Source organism: Zerene cesonia, chromosome 17, assembly GCF_012273895.1.
Source record: "Zerene cesonia ecotype Mississippi chromosome 17, Zerene_cesonia_1.1, whole genome shotgun sequence".
Classification (NCBI taxonomy): domain Eukaryota; kingdom Metazoa; phylum Arthropoda; class Insecta; order Lepidoptera; family Pieridae; genus Zerene; species Zerene cesonia.
In genome coordinates, this window is record NC_052118.1 from 8,709,456 (window position 1) to 8,735,944 (window position 26,489).

Below are 26,489 nucleotides of genomic sequence, written 5' to 3' on the forward strand. Positions count from 1 at the left end.
TGAAATATATTTGTTTTTCTTACACATAAAATATCGAATAATCGGACCGGACATAAAATCACCACAGAAGATTTAGTTTCCTAAGAATATATTTTTTATTTGCATACCGTGCGTATGCGCCCTCGGCATAATTTTATATTAATCCAACTGTTTTGTTAAAAAGCAAATGCTTTCTTGGTTGCGTAACTAGGGTATGTAATAATCTGTGTGTATAAAGATAAGGGATCTTATCTAAGAGTCTCTGTGGTGATACCGAAATTCACGCTTTATCTGATAAGAAAGCACTTTCTGCTTAGAAACTTTTATATTCTAATTTTGGTACAAATTGTTGTCTTCTAATGGGAAAGTTCTGGTAAGTTTTCTTTGCAATAATACTTTATGCGTGGGTATATTGGACATTCATGCGATACTTCTAATAAGTATGATCTAAGTGTATCTATAACGCACTTAAAAATAAATTGACACAAACATAAATTTACCAATCTATTAAAATTTAAACAATAGATTGAAGATAATAATACAAAATCTGATTTTTCCGTTTAAGAAGTTTTGATTCATAAAAATAAATCCATTAAAATTATATACTGATGAGTTTTCATAAAAAAATTCAATGAAACATTAATAACTCTTGATTAATAAATAAACCAATTTAGGACACGTTAAGATAAAATACGAAATAATGACAAATTGATTTCACCAATTAAGGTCAAGCATGATAGCAATGAGAAAATAGATAACATATTATTCTAACTATCAAACATATATTTATATACTGATAATATACTATTTTGTGGTTTGTTATCTGTTGCATTAATTTCTTCGCTTTTCTAGATTGTACGTTTATAACTACATACGTGATGTCCATCATTAAAAGAAAATTCGTTACTAACGACCGTCGTGTCTTTCGATTAATCCAAATGCCGATGTAATAAACTTTCTATATATATAAACTAGCTATATATAATACCGGAACAGAAAACATTTCCGAAAAAATGTGATCAAATTAAATCAAAGAAGCTAAATAGATGTATGTATATCACACGTGAATGTGTTACAATTACATGAATAAATGAATTGATAACCAAGGGAGTTACCGTGACGTCTTAAAGCAGTACTTATTCCAGTGTGGGAAAGTGTTGGATCCTAGACGACCTATATATCGACATAGCTCTGTTTTTTCCCGCATTGGACTTAGTACTGCTTTCCCAAAGGTCTTTCTTTTGAACGCAACGACGAACGAAACATTAATATAACAACTATTTATTGAATGAATATGGATAGACTTTTTATCTATAATCAAACACATGGAAGAAATTCTTAGTAGACATTACTACCGTAGGTACCACTTGGGTAAGACATGCTTGACTTAATATATTATTTATCCCGACATTTCAACGAACACCTTTGCATAATTTGTAATAATAATTAGTAGGATCGTCAACTCATAACACGGGTAGGTTTAAACATATACTAGTCTTAAATATATTAACATTCATAGTTGGCATTATGGAAATGCGGGATTTATTGTGATTCAAGATTTAATAATACCTAGTTAAATGTTAAAATACGCGTCAGAGCGGTAGGTATGCAGCTAGCGACCTTCAGTGGACATTCTGTATGGACGAGAATTATGAGGTACGATTGATTTTTATTTATGGAGAGAAAGGACGTTTTTCGATCAGAGTAGGATTTCATTTTATAATGAACGCTGTATTTACCATAGTGATTATCAAATTAGATGAAATTTGAAACATGAAGCATTTAAACGGAGTTGTAGACAAGACTAAATAATATTAGATATATGCTCAAAAGGAGGAAGGAAGGAGGTATTGATACAAATTGCTTTAATCTTAATTTTGCATCATCATCAGCCCAAATTAGTTCACTGCCGCTGAAACACTTCCGATAAGAATTACAAATAAAACACTAAATAAAAAGTGTAAACAAACAAACACAAATGATTTACTTGATAAACAAAACATAATACCTGAATTATCACTTATTGTTCCCAACACGCTACGCGAAACGTGATTTATCAATTTTCAAGTAGCTGGTAACAAGTGGATTTAGTATGTGAACTAATGTTCATATTGATTCATCATTAATTGTGTTTTATCTACTGTATAATACTAGCGACAGTGCGCGGTTTTGTCTGCTTAAAAACGTTGTTTGAGGATATTCCTCATTATTTTTCCGGAAAAAAACGAAAAGATCTAGTAAATCGAATGTGGCCCTATATTATACGTAGTTGGGATTTTTATGTTTTTTGGGAATATCGGGATTATACGAATCTATATATGATTCCTGAAGTAAGGAGGCAAACCATTTTCACAATTAATTTTTCATATTTCCTATGCATTTAAATTGCTATGCGAGTTTAGGATAAAATAGTTTGACAAGGATTTATAGCCAAAAAATGTTGGGTTGAGCTTGATTTAGGCGTGTCACATACCGCTAACAGTACGCGCTACCTTCATATTTGCAATGCTTTTAGCTACAACACAGTGATTTACTGTTACTCTCTGAATATAGCTCCTCTTACGTGCATCTTTACGGTATCACGCGACAGTATTAAAAATTTAAAATATAGCTTGTATCTTCCCGGAGGTTACCTACATAAATATATATTACACCCGAATCAATTAAGTCATTTAATCAACATAACATTACAAGAAGGCAGATTACTTCCGCAATGATAAAATTGCAAATTTGAGGTTTATATATACACTTATATCTCGTATTCATAAAATTGAAATATTCGTTTTTGCATATTATCTTCGTTGACATTTTAGATTTTCACACACGAACGCCACTACCGGTGAATCAAGTATTCGACATTCGTTTTTAAAGGGCAAGACCATTCTGCTGTTTATTATTTTTTTCTTAAAAAACAAATTGTTTTCGTTGAAAAGTTAAAATCGTTAAAATCAATGATACATAGTAGTCTATGAATTTTAAGATTAGATTTTGGTAGGTAATTAATACTGCTACAATGTCTTCCCGAGTCTCATCTATAGCATATCCCAAACTTAGATATATTCCACGATAGCATGCCAATGTTTAAACGGAAACTGCAAAGATCATACCGTGGGACAACCAGAATTAAGAGTCTTAGAATTAAGTTATAATTTTAGCCATGTACGCCATCCCCATTTACTATAGTTATCTTACTTTTTTTTTCTTGCAATGTTGTGTACATCTGTAATAGGGTCAAGCATAAGAATATTGTCATTTGTAATTATTATTTTACCAATGTTACAAGTGCGATCTGTTGATGTACCTGTTTATAAATAAATAAATAAATAAATAAATAAATAAATAGCAGAGCATCGGAACAGTGAACTAGATTTGTCGACTTAAAAAAGGTAAATAAGTTTAATATTAAATATATAAGCTTACCTAGCCCAACTATCGAAAAATAAATAAACTTATGGCATACAATTCTGTTCTTCTATAAATAAATACAACATATTTAGAGTTTTGACTGCACTGATCCTAAAGTCAAAGTAATAACTGATCTAGTTTAACTTCTGCTGCAACAATTTGTTATGATGACCTGTTTCGTGACTTTGCATCGTTAGCAATACAAATATTTCCCTTGCTAATTCTACATAACCAATACACGTATAAAATGTACATATATAAGTTGAAAATATTAAAACGTATTTATTAATAAAACGTTTATTTTTATTTAAATTTTAAAATTTAAAAAACTTACAGAGAATACAATTTAAGAACTATGAATAAAGTTCAAATTATTTTTGAAATACATAATTAACTACACATCCACTCAGAGATAAAGAAAATATGACTAAAGACTACTAGTCAGTGTAGTGTTTTAACTTTTAATACATCCTTACAACAGATAATATAATAGTAAACTATAATCTCAAGATAATATCACCGTGGATGCCTTCTACTCCAGGAGACTCATTAATTTAAGCCAAGTCAAAGATACAAATATTATAAATGCGAAAGAGTGATTGTTTGTTTGTATTTCGCTCCCGTGCCACGTGAGGTTTATGGAATGTTTTGTGTCTGGAAATAATTAGGTTTTTACTGCATTGCAATATCTCTATCCAATGGGAATTGTCTATGACTACGTAGGCAAGGCCGTGCGGCGGCGAAGAGTAAATAATTAGCTAGTAAGTAAATAATACACGTATATGTAGTTGTATAATTGTATTTTATAAACATTGTCAATATTCAACTGAGTAATATATCCAATCATCACATCGCTACGTTTCAATCAAAACAAACCAAGAATACTTTAGTATGACTGTGATATAGCCACGTGATATAATATTACGTATTGAAAAAAAAATTCCTTCAACAAGATGTAAAAAGGAACATTCGAAAAATATTTAAAAATCCGATCGCTCCTCATTAACGCACAGATAACACAGGAAGTAATACAAGATTAAAGTAACTAGCACAGATTATACCTACACAATTACAGATTATACACCCGCCCTTTCAGTACAATATCTGGTTCGTATGAACCACGGTACGTATAAATATTTAACATTTCTCACATTAGAGCTGTGAATACATCCCGGTATTGCATAATTCTTAAATGTGTCAATTGAGAAGTTAAATAGAAAGGTACGGTGTGGAAATCTTGAGTAACGTTATACTGTGAACGAAGATTGAAGATTGATTTAAACATGATGATCTTAGACACGCCTTTGAATATTATTATTACCGGATGATCTTATTAAGAATAATTGCCCATGGATTTTCTAATAATTGTTTACTGACCTATAATTAAAATAATTGATAAAAAATGTTTTGAATGATTGCGTGTTTTACGATTTCGCTATTTATTACGGGTGTTGATTTCTAACACAAATTTTATCGACCATGTTTAAATTAAAGAAATATGCTACGAACCGATCACCTTTGTTTTGAAAATCTGTATAAAATTACTCAAAACACACAGATTTACGTCGTATTAAGCATGCGTTAACCTTGGATACAGTCATAAAACGTATGATTTCAGAATATAAACAAAAAGATTAAGAGATATGGATTATTAAGTCATATACAATTTCAAATGATCTCATCCTTGTTTAATGGAAAACTTGAACTTGGCGTGTTGTAAACCTGCACTTAAATTACGTCAATTTGCATGACATGCATGTTTTATTGTTTGTAGCATGCATATTACACATGCATGCACTTTGTAATGTTATTTGAATATTGATTATGGTGATATAAATAACTGTATAATGTATAGTTTGATGGCATTTATACGAAGAGCCGGCTTAACTTCCAGATTTTGAATAAAACTTTAATTTGATGTAGGTAGGTATTTTATGTTATATTTGCTATCAAAAATATTACATAACATTATATTTTTTTTTTAATAGCGTTATTTTTATATGCATAGAGGTAAACGAGGCAGCACCAATAAAAGCAGATATATGGCGGCCACAATAATTGAAATATATTTTGTCGTGTTTTTTATGATATAATATACAAAATGACAAAAGTATTTTTTCAAAACATGCCATAAAAAGGTTTAAATTCGATATTCTTATCAAATAATTTCCTAATTAGAATTAATTCACTTCATTGTCGACTACAATACCCGCAATACCCACTTTAGTCATTTATACAGTAAAAATCTAATTTACATCCCTTTAAAGTAAACAAATGTTAAATTCAATAGAATATTAAAGCGTCGGAATTATGTCACCAATTAACACAAGTACGCTAAATGGGAAACATCATTGTTTTAAATAAACTTTCCGTTATTACGAGAGAACTCAACTTTAATGGACTTCGCCGAGTTCGGGCGTTGAGTGTTGAAATACTGTGTGGTTAGCTTCATACTTGAGTACATTTTCAGTATTAATTGTTATCAGATTTTTATGCAGCTATTTTATTTAGCTCAGGTTAAGCTATTTATATATGCAGATTGTAGGTATATTGAACTATTTACTCTTAGGAGTAGGTATGTCTAACTGAAGTAATACAACAAACACATGTTTCTAGAAAAGAGAAATATTAATAAATAAAAGCGGTGATTCGAGGGACTTTTCCTATACATATCCCACACAAGAACATAGTACCCGCTATAGTACTTATATGTAGAAGGCATTTTTTATGTCATAGCGGGATACTGATCTGGTGGTTCGCCTGATGGCAAGCCATCACCAACGCCCATGGAATGGACATTTGCAGAGGTAATGCACATTCACAGAGAATGCGTCCGCTTTTAAGGGAAAGGGATAAGGAAAGGATTGACGACTGGAAAAAAGGAATGGACTGGGAAGTGTGATATTAGAATATGTACTCGAAGCCATCGATAGCTATTAGCTAATACGTATTACAGTAACTTTCGATTTATAAGTATCTGATACACGTGTGAGAGGACCGGCCTTGCCCGATCCAGCTGTATTATTCAGAAACAATAGAGCTAATACAAAACACCGTATTATCAGTTGCAACAGTAATTATAATTGTGGGTCTTAATAATTAGACACTGGTATTAGTTGAGTTTTAATTACATATTGACTATGATTTATTGCATTTTCGTTTCATTGGACGTATCTAAAATTAAATAATTCTATGTTCGCAGTTGTAGAAATTATCGAAATTAAATTTCAATTATGAACTATGTAGTACTGGCTAGTATGTGCCACGCGGTTTTAGCAAAGACGTACATTATTTCCTATAGCATACTCGTATATACTTCCATAAATGGACTAAATTAATACTGATTTAATTTTTCAATTCGGGCTTCCTTTCTCGGACTTTCTCGTTCCTGAGATTAACGCGTTCAAACAAACAAAAAAATTCTTCAGGTTTATATAAATAATATAAGTAATTATGTATGTATTTTATCATGTGTGAGTTGAGCATACTTTATTTCTAGTTCGCACCAGGGAAGGGTAGTAGCGCTTACCATCAAACGACCTGGTTGGTGGGTGGATCCTTTGTCGCCTATGATATAAAAACATATCTATACGTACCGTCGACAAAAAAAGAGTTACAAAAAAATCGATCATGTCAATTTAACATACGCAAATGTAAGGATAAATAAAAAAATCTGTTTATACATTGAAACAGATGCTGCTTTCGTTTTTTTAGTTTTATTATAGGTACATCGTCAAATTTATGATTATTATTTATAGCTACAATCTTCCATATCAAACCTACTACGATAGTATGAATAATTTAAGTTAATATCAATATAATAGTTATTATCTTATCGAAATCGTCAATGAGCGTACCACTTGTCTTATCAGGTACTTACTTGAAGCACAAATTATCACTAAATATTCGTGAAAGCAAAATAGCAATCTGTATGCAAGGTTTGCTTGATAAAACAAAAATTCATTATGTTACTAGGTACCTACGTAAGTACTTACGGTTTGAAATATGTTATGTCCTACTGATATTATAAATGTGAAAGTTCGTAAGGATGGGTGTGTGTCTTGCTCTTTCACACAAAAACTACTGAACCGATTGCAAAGAAATTTGGTACGTAGATGGCTGGACAACTGGAATAACATATAGGCAACTTTTATCCCGATATTCCTACGGGATACGAAACTTACGGGGGTGAAACCGCGGGGCGCAGCTAGTGCTTCCATAAGTCTAAAATTCATGTATTATTGACTTTGTTAATAATAACAAAGTATAAATATAATAATTAATAAAAAAATAATAAAATTTGACAGGCAAGCAACATTTCGTTGTGTTTTGATCATTCGACCGCAGACGCCGCGGGCGGTCCGCGGTAGCACAGTAATTCTTATAATTATTTATTGTTCAATTTATTTTCAAAGCTCGGTACAAATTAAAGTGTGCTTTGACGTTTCAAGACAAAATAACATAGCTATAGAATATCTTAAATGTATAATGTAAGACCTTATTCTTATTTTAAGAATAAGGTCTTTACATTAAATACTGGGTCTTTACATATAGAAATAATATATATTTAATACAAGCCGTTCGCCCCGGTACATATATGGTGGTACATATATAGCTTATGTCACTCAATGAAGTTACGTTAAGAAATCGGTCCAGTGGTTTTTGCGTGAAAACGTTACAAACATATGTGAAGATAAGGTAAATACTATATATTAATTAAATCTTCTTAAGAGACCCGTGTTCCTGCAGTGGGAACATGTATGGGCTGAGGATGATGATGATGATGATGTTCAAGGCTACGATGCGTCATGGCACATGACACAACATGATACAAGAATGAATACTGCCTAAGAAGAGATACTGTAGCACGTAGATGCTGATAAAAAATTAAATTGTAGACAATAGCAACTTTGATTCACGTTGATGGACATTCGTGTACATAATTGATATTTTATCAATGCTGTATCGTGAAATACTTACTATATAATGTATATATACGATAGAATGATTCCCATATTACGAAAAATTTCAATGAAATTTTCAATGTTCATATACCTAGTTATAATACTAAAGTTAAGGAAGAGCGGGTCCTCCTCACACAGGTTTTTTTATAACTTACTAGGATGTCCCTACAAAATTTTGTAAAATTGGAAATAATAATCAAATGATCTATTTCTGTTTTGTTTTATTTTTATTTTATGAAAGTAATATGATCATATTTTTGGTATAAAAATCTACGAAAAGATTGAACTACATGTTCAAAGGAATTAAGGTACGTCGTATAATTTCACGCGGCAGAGTGTATAAAATGTGTCAGTATTGTTGGTATGTGGTTATCGTAAAAATGTGTCTGTCAACATAAACCAAATAGATAGATAATCAGCTTAAATCGAAATTAAAACAATTATAAACACACGAAAAAAAGCTATATAAAAATTGTAAAAGTCGGCAGAAATATGTATATATAAATAAAATGAATATAAATAAAAAAATATTTAATCTAGTTCACTTCCCCACTCGACTGTACGTTGTGACAAAAACTGAGATCGAACTAGGTATTCGTACATAAATTGAATTGTGACGAGCCGACGGGGTCGATGAACCTTCTGCTAATGAACTTATGTTTGTCAAGGTGATGAGAATTTTTAAACTTGTGAATTGCTTTGAGCTTACCACAATGTATCTATACCAATAAAGCTGATGAGTTTGTTTGTTTGAACGTGTTTATACCAAGAACTACGGGACCGATTTGAAAAAAATTCAGTGTTAGATAGCCCATTTATTGAGGATGGCTAAAAGCAATATGTGTACCCTGAGCGAAGCGGGGCCGGACCGCTAGTCTATACTAATAAAGCTGAAGAGTTTGTTTATTTAAACAACATATACAAGTTGAGTGTAACCGTGGGGGCACAGATACGAATAAAACAAATTACAAACATCTTACACTGCTAATTGTTATATATATAAGCAAATTATAGGTGGCATTAATTTCAAATCATACTCGTTGGTGATCGATATGTAATTCTTTTATTTCATAATGAGTTCGCGGTATTAGATAATGGTAAATTTTATTATCTTCGTGATCTACTATATAAAAATAAGTCGGGTTTTCCTTCCTGACGCTATAACTCCAGAACGCACGAACCGATTTCCACGGTTTTGCATTCGTTGGAAAGGTCTCGGGCACCATGAGGTTTATAGCATAGAAATTTCAACAGAAAAGCGGGAAAAAATGAAGCCATTTGGTGGCGAAACGGAGTTCGCCGGGTTTGCTAGTTATTTATAAATAAGGAGCTATATAATATGAATTACCGAGATGTTGTTATGCTATTCCGACTTTATTTTATGCCTATAGTATTGCGATTGGATTTACGCTACTTAACTTGCTAAATAATGGTGAAAAAAAAAAAATTATTACGAGGCGGGTTTGTAACCCGCGTCATTTCGCCGAACCGTGGCAACGCCTAGGCCTCTCGGCCACCCGTGATACTAAAAGTAAGAAAATAATTAATTAGTGGTTATTTTCTTCTGTTAATCTCTTTTTTTATTTATTTAAACCTAAAGATGGACAGTGTTATACTTGTTTATGAATGCATTAACCATTTATGAGTACGAGCATTATATAATACCTTCACCCCTATGTAAGGCTAAGTAGAGAAGGTATGTTGACGTAACTTCCCACGCAAAAATGGACTTTAAGCGAAAAGGGTAAATCATAAATTAACCTAAATACCTAATACGGCTGACATCACCTTCTTGGTACACTGTAATTAATTCATTTACTTTATTTGATACCCAATATCTGTCCTTAGCAAACGATGGCCATACAATCAGCGTGGCTAATGTCACAATGGGAACCTAATGAGCGTAGTACAAAGTTTCTTTTTAAATTAATAGCGTGGAATTAATTTCCTTTTAACAGTACTTTTTCGTGCGATTTATAAGTATCAAAGTAGCTGTTGAAAGAATTATTTTTCTTTAGTGTAAAGTTAAAACGTTTCCTTGTCTAAGTGCTGATCGGTATCTCTTAATTTATGTTATGGTTGATGTTGATTTTCTAGTACAAGCTAGGTTGTTTTTCGTTTCTGTTAGGAGCAATAACTTCTTCTTGTTTAATGTTAGTTTTTATAATATTCGAGTTCGCGACTCGAACTTGCATCTTTCACTGATCATGACTGGTGACTTCAATAGATTATCTCAGCATTTCAAACTTCCACCACCACACTTGAGTTCGAAACACCATAATTCATAGAATAAGCATTTCATTTAGGTACACACACCCGTGTAGAAGTAAAATTTCTAAGCTCTAAAATGAAACAACGAATTCGCGTGTTTCAAAGCGTCGTCTCAATTGTCCCGTGGGTGAACCGGTGTCGGGTGGAGGTGGTCCGTAACGACCACTCTAAGGTTTCACTGAACGGTTTGGATACGGTTACTTTGAAATTTTAACTCCGCATCCGATAGAACTTGGGAGCTCTGTGACTTTATGTATGTAGATGATTGCGATTGATAAAAAGACAATGTTTTTTAAAAGGAATTGTTAATTTTACTAACACGATTGGGACACCAGCTGGTCCTTACAGTTTAAAAGATAATCATTTATAGTAACATGTGTATCTACACTAACATTATTACGAGGAAACTTTTGTATTTTTGTATGTTTGTAATGTTTCAACCATAGGACCGTTTTCAAAAATTCTTTCACCATTAGAAAGTTGCAATTTCACTAAGTGACTTAGGCTATATATGTATCACGGGCGAAGCTAGGGAGAACAACTAGTATATAAATTACATCGCACTTAAATATACTAATTAATATACCTACTTACTGATTGATGAATCGTGGCAATAGGAGGCCTGAGCAATTGGTGTCAATTCATATTTATGATTGAAATTATTTGGCAATTTTTATCATCCTCTTACCTTGCCTGAAATGTGTATCGATCCCCAATATCTAATGTATAAAGCAGAGCTTGTTTACAATATTGAAACTAACATGCTAAAAATGTAAAAAAAATCAAAATTCGAATACTGGAATACATTGCGTATTAAATATAAACAATTAGCCTTAGACCGTTACACAAACCTCAATTCATTCAGCCGTCTAATGCGCTTTGACAATTTGCCTCGAGTTCCGTAGAGCGATCACTCTGTATCGTATATCTTGATAGCGATCTCTGGAAATTGCGAGTATTGTTCATTGATTTGCTGAACTTGTCAGATGATAAACATAGAAATTTAAAGCTTGATTATATAAAAACTTTGATGGTTTCATCCATTTAAAATTCATGAAAATATATTGAAATTAACAATTTAAAAAATTAGGCAATTTCATGAGATTTATTTGAGAGTACTTTTTAATTAAACATCATGTACAATAATTGACAAGTGTTTAAATATTGCTTAGACATTGTCAAAATAATTTTATTATTCAATATAATTTATAATAGAATACAATGAATAGATATAAACGTAGTTGATTTTTTAATTTAAATACTTTTAAAATCTCTCTTACATCCTATAATAATTAATAAGAACGTGGACGGCCAGGGTACGCGCTGCTAAATTAATTGATAAAAATATATCACTAGAGGGAATTACTCACTACTACAACAGGCTTAACCATAGCACATTCTCCCAGTGATGGATTAAGCTCTCGAACAAACAAACTCGTGGACAATACTTTCAATTTAGTAGAATTTGCGTACACAGCGAATTTTCGGAACAACTTTCTATTGACAAATCAAATTCGACATGTTCCCGTTTTGCATTCGCCATAATCAATTACTTGCGTTGATTTAATGCTAATTCTGTCAACCCGTAACTGTTATATTTCATTAAACAATTCATAGTTATTGTATGTCATTAGCATGCTGAGTTAGGTACCTACATGTTTTTTGAGGCCACTAGGTATAACAAAAAATTTAATTTTTTTTTCTTAGTCTGACTAAAGTCATCTAAATATGATCCTTGAAACTACAAATCGAGATGAATTCGTCATTAACAATATACGAGAAGGGCGCAAACAAAAACACATCAAGTCTGCAGTAATGATAAATGAGATTTAAATCTTCTGTTTTTGTCTAATTTAAATAGGTAGGTATATTCATCCCAATTTTTTTACCATTATTTATAACCGTGTTTTTATACATATTGTATTTTAATGAGTTTTTTTTTCCTTGATTATAAATAGTGTGTTCGATTTCATACGTCACCTCTTTAGAGCCTCATAATATACGCCTACTTAGTGGTTTTTGCTGGCGAAGATAACACAATTAGATAAAAGTTTTTACGTCTCTGCATATTCAATTTCAAGACAAAAGTCTTATTAGATAAACAATCATAGAACATTTTATATGGTATAATGTAATAATGTTTTAATGTTCATGTAATAATGTTTTTCGTATTCAATCAAATATCTTAGTACTTACCTACCTTTACTTGCGCTGTTATATAGCACAAGCCATAAAAATATACCCTTCACGGTTTTTATTTGTTTTGCAATTTGCTGGTAAACTTTTGCAGAGTAAATGCTATATATGTTATATGTTATAAATTTTTTAAATTCTAAAAGCGAAAAAGCTAAGCGCGGTACAGAATTTATAAATTCAATTTAGAGCTTTGGCCAACGTCAGATTAATGTCACAAAGAATCATGGCATCGGGCTGGAACCAATTTTCAGAATAAACCAACTTGTAAAAGGCAATGGATTTGCGACGAGCGAAATTCGACTCATGTGTCTCAGGGTCTTTTACTCTGTGGTTTATCCTGGAATTTGAGTTTCCCTTGACAAACCGCTAAATGAATGTCACAAACATAAACGTTAATGCGTAAGACGTGTGTGGTTATTCGGGTAGGTACTATAACACTGATGTTTATCTCAATTAAATTTCATTATAAGATAATTCTCATGATTAATATCATTCAGACAATCAAATTCTAATATAAAAAGCCTTCCGATCACACAAAATAACAGAATATAATGATAAGATTATGCAATGATGTCAATAATGAAAAGTACCCTTTACTTGAGTGTTTGATCGTTTAAAATGAATCTCACATGAAAAGCACCCATTAGCTGACAGTTATATGTTCCGTATGTCACACTAATTTGCTTACTAACATTATTAGTGTACACCAGATCGCGAGTAGATTATACACTGCCAAATTCAATCAGGCAGCCATCAGACTGGGCTGCGTTGACGTAACAATGTGATTTATGGCACACACTTACTGGGTCAGTACGTGCCAGCATCTAATGAAGTGTACCGCAAACTTGGTACACCCAATTTACCGTAGCGGCCATTATAAACGGCTTGGAATGGCCTGTTCATGGTGTACCACTATTGGTTTAAAGCTATCAAGTCACTTGACGGTTCTTTGCGGTTGGACTGCGATATGATAGCTGGATGAAGATGGAAAATAACTTGTGCAAACGTATTCTATAATTCCATATGAATAATATTTTATAAACAACTTGTATTTATCCACTTATTGATAACTGTCAGGATAAAAAGTTGCCTGTGTGTTATGTATTGTATTCCAGTTCCTGTGTATTCCAGTTGTCAAGCTATTTACGCGCAAATTTCATTGCAATCGGTTCGGATGGCTTATCAGAAAATCATGCAAGAATTGTAACCGCATCCTTCATAGTTCGATAATCATTATATATTCATGTTCAATTAACACCTTTTATAAAAACTGATCATCGATTACATTTTTGTGAACAACAGATTAATAATAAAACGACCGAAATTTATAGGAGTTAATCCTACTTATCTGCTTATCTGCTAGGTTTATTAGTAGACATATTTTGACAATAAACTAGTATAATTTTACAACCATGACATAAAATATTATCAAGAACTTCCATAGTAGGAATTTTAATGATGTCGATAAAATTCAATGTATTAAACACCATTTTATCAACGATTATACCACTGGATATCAGATAAGAGTAATCCAGAAGATAAATAGTCGTTTCATGCTTTTTAGATAGTTATCGGCAGAACCAAATCGGATATTTAAGTAGAAACGGTGATAAGACGTGGACATGTAAATCTGGATTTGATATTAACCGGTTCTATTTCAGGGTTATGCAGCTTTTGTTCGCAAAAACAAAAATTGATAAATAAATAATTATAAAGATATACAAGCAGATTCTAAGCAACTTCAATTACTCGAATAAGCTACCTTAATCTCACATGGTTAATATAGGTACAAGGTCAGTATGTAGGAGAAGTCACACAAAAAAATTAACGAAAAATAACTTTTTTGAAAAAAAGGTATTTAATATATCACAAATATAAAAACTATATAGGTACATTGAGGAATAACTACTTTAATAATTCATATAGTAATAGACATGAATAGAAACAAAATATTTTTACGTAGTTTTCGTTGAATTTTAGGCTAAATCATAAACAAATCTATGAGGAAATTGTCAAAACTTCTTAGGTTATTACATGGTTCCAAGAATATCATGACTCATCAACGTAGCGAACTATTTATTCGATTGATGTTAATCAATTGATGACAACAACAACACAACAAGTCAACAGAAACTCACTAAAGAACGTAGGTATCCTACTATCCTACTAATATTATAACTCTATCTATATATCAATAAGGATTAATTTTTATCACTCCTGGTGAATAGTTTTTTTCGTTCCTTATAATTGTTAATAACATCATCTGTTAATGAATATTTTGTTTCTTTTACTCAGATTAAATGTAAGTGGAGAACATAAAATATCTGTCGTAGGTAGGTTAGGAATGATTTAAAATCACCTACTATGATTTATAATCTTTTTTTGATAAATGATGTAATTAATTTTATTGGTACCAGTCAAAAGCAAATTGTACGATTTGTGTTCAGATATTACTCTAAGATGCTAATTCGTTTATCGGTATAATACATTATATACATTTTGTCTAACACAATTGCGACAAGGCGCCTATTAACAAAATATGTAAACCCATAGTTCACTTTCACAGTTGAATCGCGTTAATATAAATTATACGCTATTCAACTCTTATACAATCTACAGTAAGTACAATTCCTATATCTGAAAGTGCATATAATGCACACTAAAGGTACAGATTATATAAAACTATGATATAGGTACGTTCTTACAAACATGCCGCATGCATAGCCTCTAAAAGGAATTCATTTAACTTTATAAATTACCGACAATATTATTGTTTTACGATCGACAATCTCAAACGATACGCTATACCGTAATCAGATTCGTATTTTGCAATCGCGAATGCGTTTCGAGATAAAACCGCCTTATATTTCTTATGTCCTGGATCTAGATAGCCTAAGAAATGTAGGTGTTATTGTTCGTGGTGCATTGCATGTGAATAACGAATAATATGAATATTAAAATAGAACATCGTCTATAGATTATCTGTGTAGCTGTTTTCTTGGAAAAGTTATGCGTTTTATGTTTGTGCCCTGTGCGCTGAGGTCTTTTAATCTCGACAAGCTGTTTGTGAATGTTTTTTTTTTCTTATATGAAAATATGTCACGCTTAGGCTATAAAACTACATTTCATTGCTTTGTATGAAAATATAAGTCAAATAAAATTCACCTCTTACTTTATTGTATCTAATAAATAGGCATACAAATGTCTTGGACATTTTTACTTGGTTATTTTTATCATTTATTCAATGAAGGAGGATGCAATGTTATTCGTTTGAATTATCTGTTTTAAGTATATATTTTACGAATAAAATTATTGCATTCGTTACGACCAAAGACCGAAAAAAAATGCTTATAACGCGACGCGGTCACCGCAAAACATCCATATTGAGCGTATGTCTAATATATAAAATTCTCGTGTCACAGTTTTCGTTGCCATACTCCTCCGAAACGGCTTGACCGATTTTGATGAAATTTTTTGTGCTTATCCGGTATCTATGAGAATCGGCTAACATCTATTTTTCATCCCCCTAAATGATCAGAGTAAGGCAGAACAGCGTTTGCCGGGTGCAGCTAGTTTTACAATACATTAATGTTTTAGGATGATAACGTTTTAACGGCCCAAACACGTCGAAACTTCTGAGTGTTTTTTGTAGGATAAAGTTTGAAATGTATGCAAAAGTTCGTAGAGTATACTCGAATATTTAAGCGGATCCAGGTGGTTTGTGATATTGTGAATTGCGATAAAATAATGGCCTTAAGTAACACCATATTAAGAGAACTGCACCCACTTTTGGTCCATAACGGTTTGACCTTTATTCTTACGTTCTACGTTTGAGAAAATCGTAAAATATCATAATTCACGAATTGTATTGAAATAAAGCCACATTTATTATAATTGCTTTGCATGTATCTTGTATTGAATGGTGATAAAGGTTATATCTAACCGATGGCGTTCCCAAAACGAAGGATGTTCTAAATTCGAACATTTTTTTTTTTTGGTTTACAAAGATAAAATTAAATAAGTAGGTATATGTAAGTAGTTCAGTGGCGTTTCAGTTATTACACATGTACGATTCGAAATTTTGAATTTGAACATCTTTAAAGAATTTCGTATTAGATATTATAATATTATCTTTTAGAGTTACGCAAAATTTATGAGAAGATCTTTCCCTTAAAATAATCATTTAAAATCTTAACATATATTACTTAAATTTAATTTTTAGTTTTATAGCATTGAAATGCTTTATAAATGAGAAATTTTGAAAGAATAGAAAAATTTTAACAAAGGCCGCGTTCCATCGATACAATATTGTAATCATTGAAATAATGTTTCGTATTGGTTGTGATGGTTCTTAATCATCTCAATAGATGGCGTGGGGTGCCCCTTAGGCACATGAAACCGAAAGAGTAGAAGAATTTCGATTACTGTGGCAGGATCACGGGTGGCCGAGAGGCTAGGCGTTGCTACGGTTAGGCAAGATACGCAGGTTCGAATCCTGCCTCGTGATCAAATTTTTTCTATTCTTTCAAAATTTCTCATATATTACTTAATTTAAGAAAAACATAATGGATTAACTGTTAAGATTATGTAATAGAAGTAATGACGATAGATAAAAATAAAACACACGAGTAAGTCATTGCTATGCTTATCTATAATCTAGAATGTTTCAAAATACTTAAATATTGTTGATGATCATTAATCCCAAGGATAATAATAACATACGTTTTATGATAAAATATTTTAATTCACATATTTAAAGTGCTTAAATAGATAAGAAATCTAAATTATCCACTTCTTATGTTAAACTGGCTGTGGCAAATCCACATGCGAAAGTATTCATTGCTTATCCTTTGATAACAGTACTTAAATAGTTTATGAATAAAGATGTTTGATCCTGTGTTTTTTTTTAATTTTCAAACAAAAAACTGCTGTGAATAAGCCATAAAAGAGTATCAGATAGACATTGAAATTTAATTTAAGATAGTATGTATTGCCTTCGTTCGCTAATATTGCTAAGCTTTTATACCGAAGGTGAAGCGAGTACGTGAAATAGTTTGATACAATCACACTGTTCTTAAACAAATTGAACTATTCTCGTGCTCATGTTCATTCTAGTCTAGCTGCTACAAACGTTCATGAAAGGTAAATTAAGTGATAAATATTCATGAAATTGAACGTTTCGAATATAACACCGACCAAAATACGCTATTAATACCTATACCTACGCCGTTAATTTTTACTCGTCAAGTAAGTTTTATCGAATCACTTAATTGTTATTTGTTACATGCATTTATTATGCGATAATACGAAAACGCAAGGTCAACGGAAAAAAACGTTTAAACTTATACAGACGTCACGGAACTTAATTCAAATTGTATGAACATTAAAAGAAAAATAATCTTCGATCTTAATACATACCACAAAAACGTTAGCGTAGAAAAAAATCCAAGTGGGGCACACAGAAAATATAATAACTCGTATCACAAACACTGTATACAAGAGTAAACACAATCCACTTATAATCAACACACAACAATCTAAGGTAGTTTTTTTAATCACGTTAGATCCAATTAACGCGTCCGGAATTGTTACGCGGAATTTTAAACGAAACAACGTACGACCACCATCTGACACTTATCAATCGCGACTGGCGAGCGAGCGAATGAAATGAATCGTGCGGCATACGAATGGAATGTCACTCGCGGTGTCGACCACAGAGTGGTGACCGAATGAACGAGATACCATAGCAGCTAGCGCTAACAGCAATATAAGTATATTCACCAATTATTTTTTCAATCAGGTATGTACACATATTATAATTAAGAAATATCAAGTTAATTTTTATGACTAGAAAGGTACTTCCTTCAATGTAAATAAGGTATTTTTAACTTTTTATTTCAACGAGTTATTAGATACCTCCTTACAATATACAACAATCGCATTTCACAATATCGTATGAAAGCTTTATGCGAATACGAGTCACCTACTTTCATAGTTTGTGTGTTAAAATGATTATCATTATCGCGAGAATTGTAAACATTGGATGAACTTGTGGCCTACTATACTAATTCGTATCACGCTCGACTTAAAGTTCACATTTGCATACCATATAAAAGGACCGCGCCGTTTCCTACCTCGATTCACGCATGCGTATTTTCGTTCTTTAGGTAAATAGATTTTTTTTTTAATAATGGCCTATTCATGCGTAAAGTTGCGTGCGTTGAGACGGACATGAGTAGGCGCCTTTAATTTTAATATGGTCGTAAAACTTGTGGAAAGTTATGATTTGTAGGTCTGGAAGATCTTGAATAGGTACAATATACTCTTAAATTAGTAAAATTTATTACAACTATTGAAGTAATATAATCGAACTCACAAAAACTTGAACATTAAGGATGTCTATACATGAATCGGTATTAGGATATGTATAATTACTTCGACGGTATAGAAAGCAATTTGGGATTTCAGCAATCTAGCGTAGTAGATAATAGTTATAAAGTTAATTGTTTATGGCAAATTTTGACGTCGGTGCTTATAAAAATATAAAAAAAGAGTTATTTAAATGTTTTATATATCTATAGTACTGTATGTTAATGTCTATGGTTAAACTTTATTGCAGGCCAAATGTACATGACTGTAGCCAATCGGTCTCTACAATGCGTCGGCATGTCATGTCTCGAGACAATGAGTTAATGCTTCAATTTAAAGTTATATTTTAGCTTTGTTCCATAGATTATTGTTTATTTTGAATTATCTGGATTTTCGAGTTAGAGAACACATAAAATGTTTCAAAAATCTAAAATTCAAATTCAAATTATTTATTGCAAATTCAAATTATTGCGATCGAAAATATCAAGTGTAAACATAACCAGGCGGTTTCTTCACATACATATTTTGATTTCATATTGCGCGCATGCTTATATTATTATTATTAATAGAACATTGTTTTTATCATAAAATTTATTGGGCAGAAAACTAGGTAATGCGATTTTAACTTCCATCTTTTTACACATTGTGAAAAAATATATACATATTACAATTCTTAAGAGGAAATTTTCAAAAGATTGGCATTTAAGAGATTAGTCTTAACTTTTCACTAAACATTAAAGAAAAAGTGTAAGTAGGCTAGGGTAGGCTTAATAGCCAAAATTGAAAATACCTGAAATGTAAATAGAGATCGATATAAATGTAATGAAAATGTAGGTGAAAGGTTTCAAAGAGCGTAATAAAGTTGACCTACAAGGCCCTTCGGATCTCAGCAAATAGACGGAAGCCAACACTGAATTTTCACTTGAAACGACGAAATTAATTCTAATGCGGGGCTCAAAAAGGCTATATAATACATATACTTAATGTTTTTAAATGAAATTTACAAAGATTTATGAGTGCTCCTTAATACAATATAGCGCGAAATCGTTTACATAACAGGTTTTCCCTTACATTCTTTTTTTACTCTGAAGAGTTTGTTTGTTTGATCGCGCTAATCTCAGGAACTACTGGTCTGATTGAAATGTTTCAGTGTAGCCTGTATAGTCAGTCCATTTAGGGGGGAATGCTCTACGATATGTTATACGATAAACAAAAAATCTCCTATAAAAACAGTTACATAGAAAATTTAATTGAATACCGTATTGAATAATAGAATGAATGCATTTTCGCTTAAGAATCACTTGCGTGCGTTCGTATATAATACTCGTTCAATTGTACGAATGTTTACGATCATGAATGAATGAATCATTGAATGTTCATGCTCATGTTCCTTCGAAAGTAAGTCACCAATATTAACGAATCCGATTTAAAAACTTATCAACTAGAACAATAAAAATATTAATTTCCCAGTTTGGTCTCAAATAAAATAAATTTTCCAATAAACCTACATCCACAGCTACTATGCATTCCGAGTGTTAGTTGCACAGTTCAAATTCCAGTTCCCAGTCGCGGGATCGATTCCCGCGTTATCAGAACAGTCGTTAATCGTGCTGGGATATACATCGCTGGGCTTATCACTTCGCCGCTCTGACACTCCGCAAAGAGTACTGTTACATACTTTGATTATGCAAAGAGTAACGAAGTTGTAGATCCGGATTGGACTTTGGACTCTTCGTCTATGCCATTTATAGTAATATAAGAAAAAGTCTGTTTAATTGCTAATTGATCGAGCGCGCTCGGTAACAAATGGACCAATTTCAAAAATTCTGTCACCGTTGGATATGTAGGTATGTAATTTCTGAGAGCGAAGTCTAATTTCTGAAAGCGGATTACTAACTACATATTATATTAACTTGTTGTTTTTTGATGGCTTTGTAAAAGAAAAATCGTCTCTATAAAATAATCCTAAATGAACTAATAAACTTTTTAAATTAATCAACTTGGTCCTAGAAAGAAAAATCCCTACGATCTGTCTACCTCTTAATCACTCCCAAGTCACTCAACCGATTTGCATGAAATCTTACCCAAAATATGTGGTAGAACACCACCTCTGGGAGAACTAAATAGCCAATAAGCCCCACAGCATCATCTATCCTTGTTTATTCTATACAATTGTCCAACTCCCGTTACGTTCGATCTCCGAACCGCAATCTTACGATTGGAAAATTATCGACGACTCCGTGCGGGGTCAGCACAATGGCCAGAAGAAAAACTAATAAGCATATTCAAAAACGGCCTCTATCTTAACGCAATAGATGCGAAAGTAGCGTGCCAAAATTCATGTACTTTTATATATATTGTTTTTATGTCGGTTATTTCTTATTCTGCGGTGAGATTGAGGCTTTTTATTGATGTTTAGCTTATCGTCATGGGTAAGGGCAAGGAAATCGGTCAATGGACACGTAATATTGCCTTGATACTATATCTGATATCTCGTATAACGTTACATGTAAACACACCTTTTGGTTCATGACTTTCTATCGTAGAAACTGTTAAAAGGAAAAATATTCGATGGAAAACAATTGATGGAAAATATTCGATGAAAAATATTCGATGGAAAACAATTGATGGAAAATATTCGATGAAAAATATTCGATGGAAAAATCGGTCAAGCGCGAGTCATACGCGCGACACAAAAGTTTTCTTACAAATAAGCAATTGCAATAAAATTCTTTACCACTACGATTATCACAATACAATTCTAAATCCAAACTCAAACTATTTGTTGAAAGCTGTTAAAAAAATGGAAGTAAAAAATGTTTACTTTGAAAATATGTACCAAGGCTTGTCATAATAACACTGATTGCACAATTATGACTTATTTCGAGCAATAAGCATGTCAAATGGTTGAATGAAGTTTTTTGCACGAATGCAAACAATTTATCAAAATTTACTGTAATTTATGTCACATAAATGCTTTGATGAAGGTTAGAAATCGCTATGAATTATACTGGATGACAAAACGTTTCTAAAAATACATAAATCTTTTCGACAAAACCGTTCACCGACGTTTCTGGGGATGGAGGAGGCGAAGGGAGCTCCAAATTCTAAAAGGGGATAAAGCAACAACAACTTCCTATCAAATACAAAAATATTCGCCAATCGGTTGAAAACCCACATAGTTTTCGAGTAAAAAGACATAAAAAATACAGTCGAAATGAAAACCTCCGTCGTTTTTGAAAAACAACAAATCCAGTGACACTACAAATGTGATAAAATGATTATCCATGTTCTCTTATCATTCATGGTTACAATTTTGGGTTGGACGTACGTAGTTCTCACGCCCTTAAATGTAAACGGATTTAAGTTTGATAAGCGCGTAAGAGAATCTTAATAAATTATAACGGCTCTTAGTTACACTTCGTTTTCAAAAATTACAAAAAAAAATTGCGCCGATCGCTGTTGTCATGACAACACAAAATTAACAATTTTTTTGAGAAGAATAACAATGTTTCAGCATTACTTTGCTAAGCGCCAAATCGTTTTGAATATGCTCTGATTTGACGTTGACTACAAACTACTTCCTCTATTTACAACTGTGTGGAGACCGTAAAACTTCTTATTTATCACAATAGTTGGAACTTTCGGTCCTTGGAGATCAATTTCCTTGGCTCGAGATTCCTATATTTCAAGATACTATATTGCATTGCTTCACGAAGTTTTACTGGTAAATTCTACGCAAATGCTATGATTTGTTGACTTCTTTACTTCTTTGTTTATATAATATATAATCTGCACGTTCTTCTTGACGCCATATGCTCTTCCTAACGATCGTGTATAAATCAGTTTTCTTCGTCTACAGTTGAATCATTTCTAGTAAAACTTTTTGTTAATCAATCTAACTATCTAATATATAAAATTCTCGTGTCACAGTTTTCGTTGCCATACTCCTCTGAAACGGCTTGACCGATTTTGATGAAATTTTTTGTGCTTATCCGCTATCTATGAGAATCTTCGAATCGGCCAACATCTATTTTTCATCCCCCTAAATGATAATAGTAAGGCAGAACAGCGTTAGCCGGGTCAGCTAGTAAAATATAAATCTAAAATGAACGGCTATCCTGAAATAATCGATACTGAGGTTTGCGTGTTTTACTCCGCATAACTGCATTTCTTTAGGGGATTACTGAAATAATCTCTTTAATAAGGTATTAGAGCTTTTTAGGTTTGTGGGTCAATGATGTAATTTAGGAAATTAATGAGTCGTTTCAAAGATTTATATAATCAGAAAAAAATATTTCAAAAAGACTAGGTAAATTAACATTTATGGAGTTAAATAGTTTCTACACTGATAATCTGGGATCTTTCAATATATATTGCAGACATATATTAAGCAATAAAAATAAAGTATTAGTATGACCATAAATAATGGAGAAATAAAGACTGAAAAGTGCTATATGTACTGAATGTACTCAGGACGGATTGATCTCATCAGTATATGGATTTATGTAACTAAATGTGTATGTAGTTATCTAGTTAAGCCAGATTACCGCCTACACCGGGCCATGCAATTTGCTCACAGCAATACTCTGCCCGCTCAAATTGTGATTATGTGCATCCTCTTATTATTTACATCCTACTAATATTATAAATTCGAAAGTTCGTAAGGATGAGATTGTGTTTGTTGCACTTTCACGCATAAAGTACTGAACCGATTGCAATGAAATTGTGTATGTAGACAGCTGGACAACTGGAATAACATATAGGTAACTTTTTATCCCGATATTCCTACGGGATATGGACTTACGCGGGTGAAACCGCGGGGCGCAGCTAGTACTTCATATTTGTGTAATATTGTTGTAGGAAATATTCAGCAATTTATGTCTGACCTGTATTACTCTTAATTGCGAGGGATTAAAGTCGAAAATAAAGTTTATTAACCAAATGTTAGTTTATTTACACAACTTTGTATACCTATATTTGTAATTTTTTAGAGCAGTATTTGAAATATTGGTTGTGTTAATTTGTTTCTAACAAGCATTTTAATATTACTTCATACCTAATTTAAATTAACGAGTATAACCATCAGCCATAGGATAATATGATTGTTATAAACATATCTGTTACACTTCGAGATGAATAGATTTATCACGACTGGATCAATACACATTTGTCAATGAAATGTCATGTTAAAACCCGTCTTTCAGCAAGGGCACTTGAAATGGTTAGCCATCGTATGTAATACCTCCTATACGGTAGCAGACGATAAATTATGCAGGCATGTTTTATCAATTGCCGGATTATGCAAATAGAAAAGCTAACTCAGAAAGCCGGAGTCACATAGTCGTATAACCTAATTGGTTTGGTAATTGAATTTGCGAATTGCTTAACGCTTTATAGCTTCCAGAGACACGTTTTAATTTGAACGATTCAATTCACCCGTTTACCAAATAATTTTGGAAATGGAATATCGTATGGATGGTGACGATAGAGTTTGGAGTAAATCGCGTTTTAAGTCGCTTAAAAACTACCAACTTCTAAAAAGTAAACCGGTAACGGAGTGAGACTAACAAACAGACTGTAATTATTTAGAAGACTCCGTTAATAGGACAATCGATCAGTGAAATACACGTGAAACAATAAAACATAAGCCACTTCTTAAGCTTACATGCAGAAAATTAATACTCAAAAAATTAATGACTCTAAGGGGATACAATGGGGAACAGTCTGTCTGTTACCAGGCTCTGTATTATTCAAAACATCGTAATACAAGCACAAAGAAATAGTTAATTATTTCCGTTAATACTCATTTATTTCTAAATGCTGTAAGTAGTCGCTTACATCTATCCCGTGTGCGCATCCCGGAAGCCCACCTGAAACAATATTGCATGAATTAGTTACGTACATCGCCCGCCATTAATAAATAATAAGCACTTGACACGAGGCCATTACACCCACGAGTTTGGACAGTTTTAGGAGGGTATGAAAGAGTAGGTATAATATAGGTATGTATATGAATGAGTAGGATGGATATATTGTGTTTACATAAGACGAGTTTTTATTTTTTGGATTCCGTATTCAAAAGGTAAAGCAGAACCCTATTACTAAGACTTTGTTACGTGTATGCATCTCTGTCTGTCTGTCAGCAGGCTGTATCTCATGAACCGTGATAGCTAGACTGTTGAAATATTTAAAGATGTTATGTTGCTGTTGCTACTATAATAACAAATAATAAAGACCTGGTTAAGCAATTGGTCGGTACGGTCTTAAATTTGATGGGTGACCAATTTTTTTCCAGTTACTAACCTAACCCCGTAATTTTAGTTTGAGCCTGACTCTTCTGAATGAATTAAAATGAATGAATGAATGAATGATTCTTAACTGAATCGCGGTTGCCAGCCCGATATGAGGTTATCGAGCAGAACGTGGTGCGTTATTTGAGGTAGCTGTTATGGGATATATTAAATTTTATTACAATTAGTATTGTATTAATAATGGAAGCTATTTAGTTCATTAAACTCTACTATAAATGAATGCCTAACAATGGTAATTGCATAGAATATAATATGTTTAAAATTAGCATATAAAATTAATGTTTCCATCACGTCCGCTAATCCCATAGCCGCAAAGCATCAATGTATTCAAGACAGCGCTACTTAGACCAACTGCGTCTAGATTGTACGCCGCGCTGAGGAATTGTATGAAGATTTATTAGGCGATTAAAGCGCTGCACGTGCTAAATCATCGAGGATGTTAATTTTCTTATTGAAGCTCTAGAATCTAGATTAACATTTGTTTGGACGCGCTGTTGCAGGATTTCTACATACTCAGAACGATTATACGTATTGGGATAGTATAATATCCTGTTATTTCTACTGTTCCCCAAAATGGGGGACTGAAGTAAGGAACCTGTATTCAAGTTTAAAATTCAAATTCAAATAAGGAACGTGTATTAGTTACATGATGCATTTATGCTTATTTGGAGTGACGAGCATATGGAGAGATCCTTATATTACCAAATATGTGAGTAAATTAACTAGGATGAAAATATCTTGATAGTTGATACTAGAAGGAATGCTAGATTTTTCATGATGTTTAACCGTGTTGTAATGTTCGATACATTTGTTTATATGCTTAATGTATTTAAGTGATTAGAAAAACGTTGGTGAGTGTTAACACTGTTTGCGCAGATAAATAAGAGGCGGTAAATGTTGTAAAAGAATTATTAATTAGTATTCAGAAGCTTCATACCTTCTAAAGTGTTAGTAGTAATATCGTTAAACAGACCGTATGAGAGGCACCAGC

The 26,489-nt window shown here is 32.4% G+C and overlaps 1 protein-coding gene across 10 annotated transcripts in view; it reads right to left on the reverse strand.

Annotated features, from left to right (window-relative positions):
* The window catches only part of LOC119833694 (SH3 and multiple ankyrin repeat domains protein 3), a 159,081-nt gene that overhangs the window by 77,033 nt on the left and 55,559 nt on the right, over nucleotides 1-26,489 (reverse strand). For 6 of the 10 annotated variants that reach the window (XM_038357843.1, XM_038357839.1, XM_038357842.1 and 3 more), the window contains exon 1: nucleotides 18,234-18,479. The exons of 2 other annotated variants lie outside the window; for them this stretch is intronic. The gene's annotated coding sequence lies outside the window, so the exon portion shown is untranslated. Of the gene's footprint in view, nucleotides 1-18,233; nucleotides 18,480-25,025; nucleotides 25,058-26,489 lie in introns of those variants that run through there. 2 more of the 10 variants (XM_038357835.1, XM_038357834.1) reach the window with 1 other exon arrangement.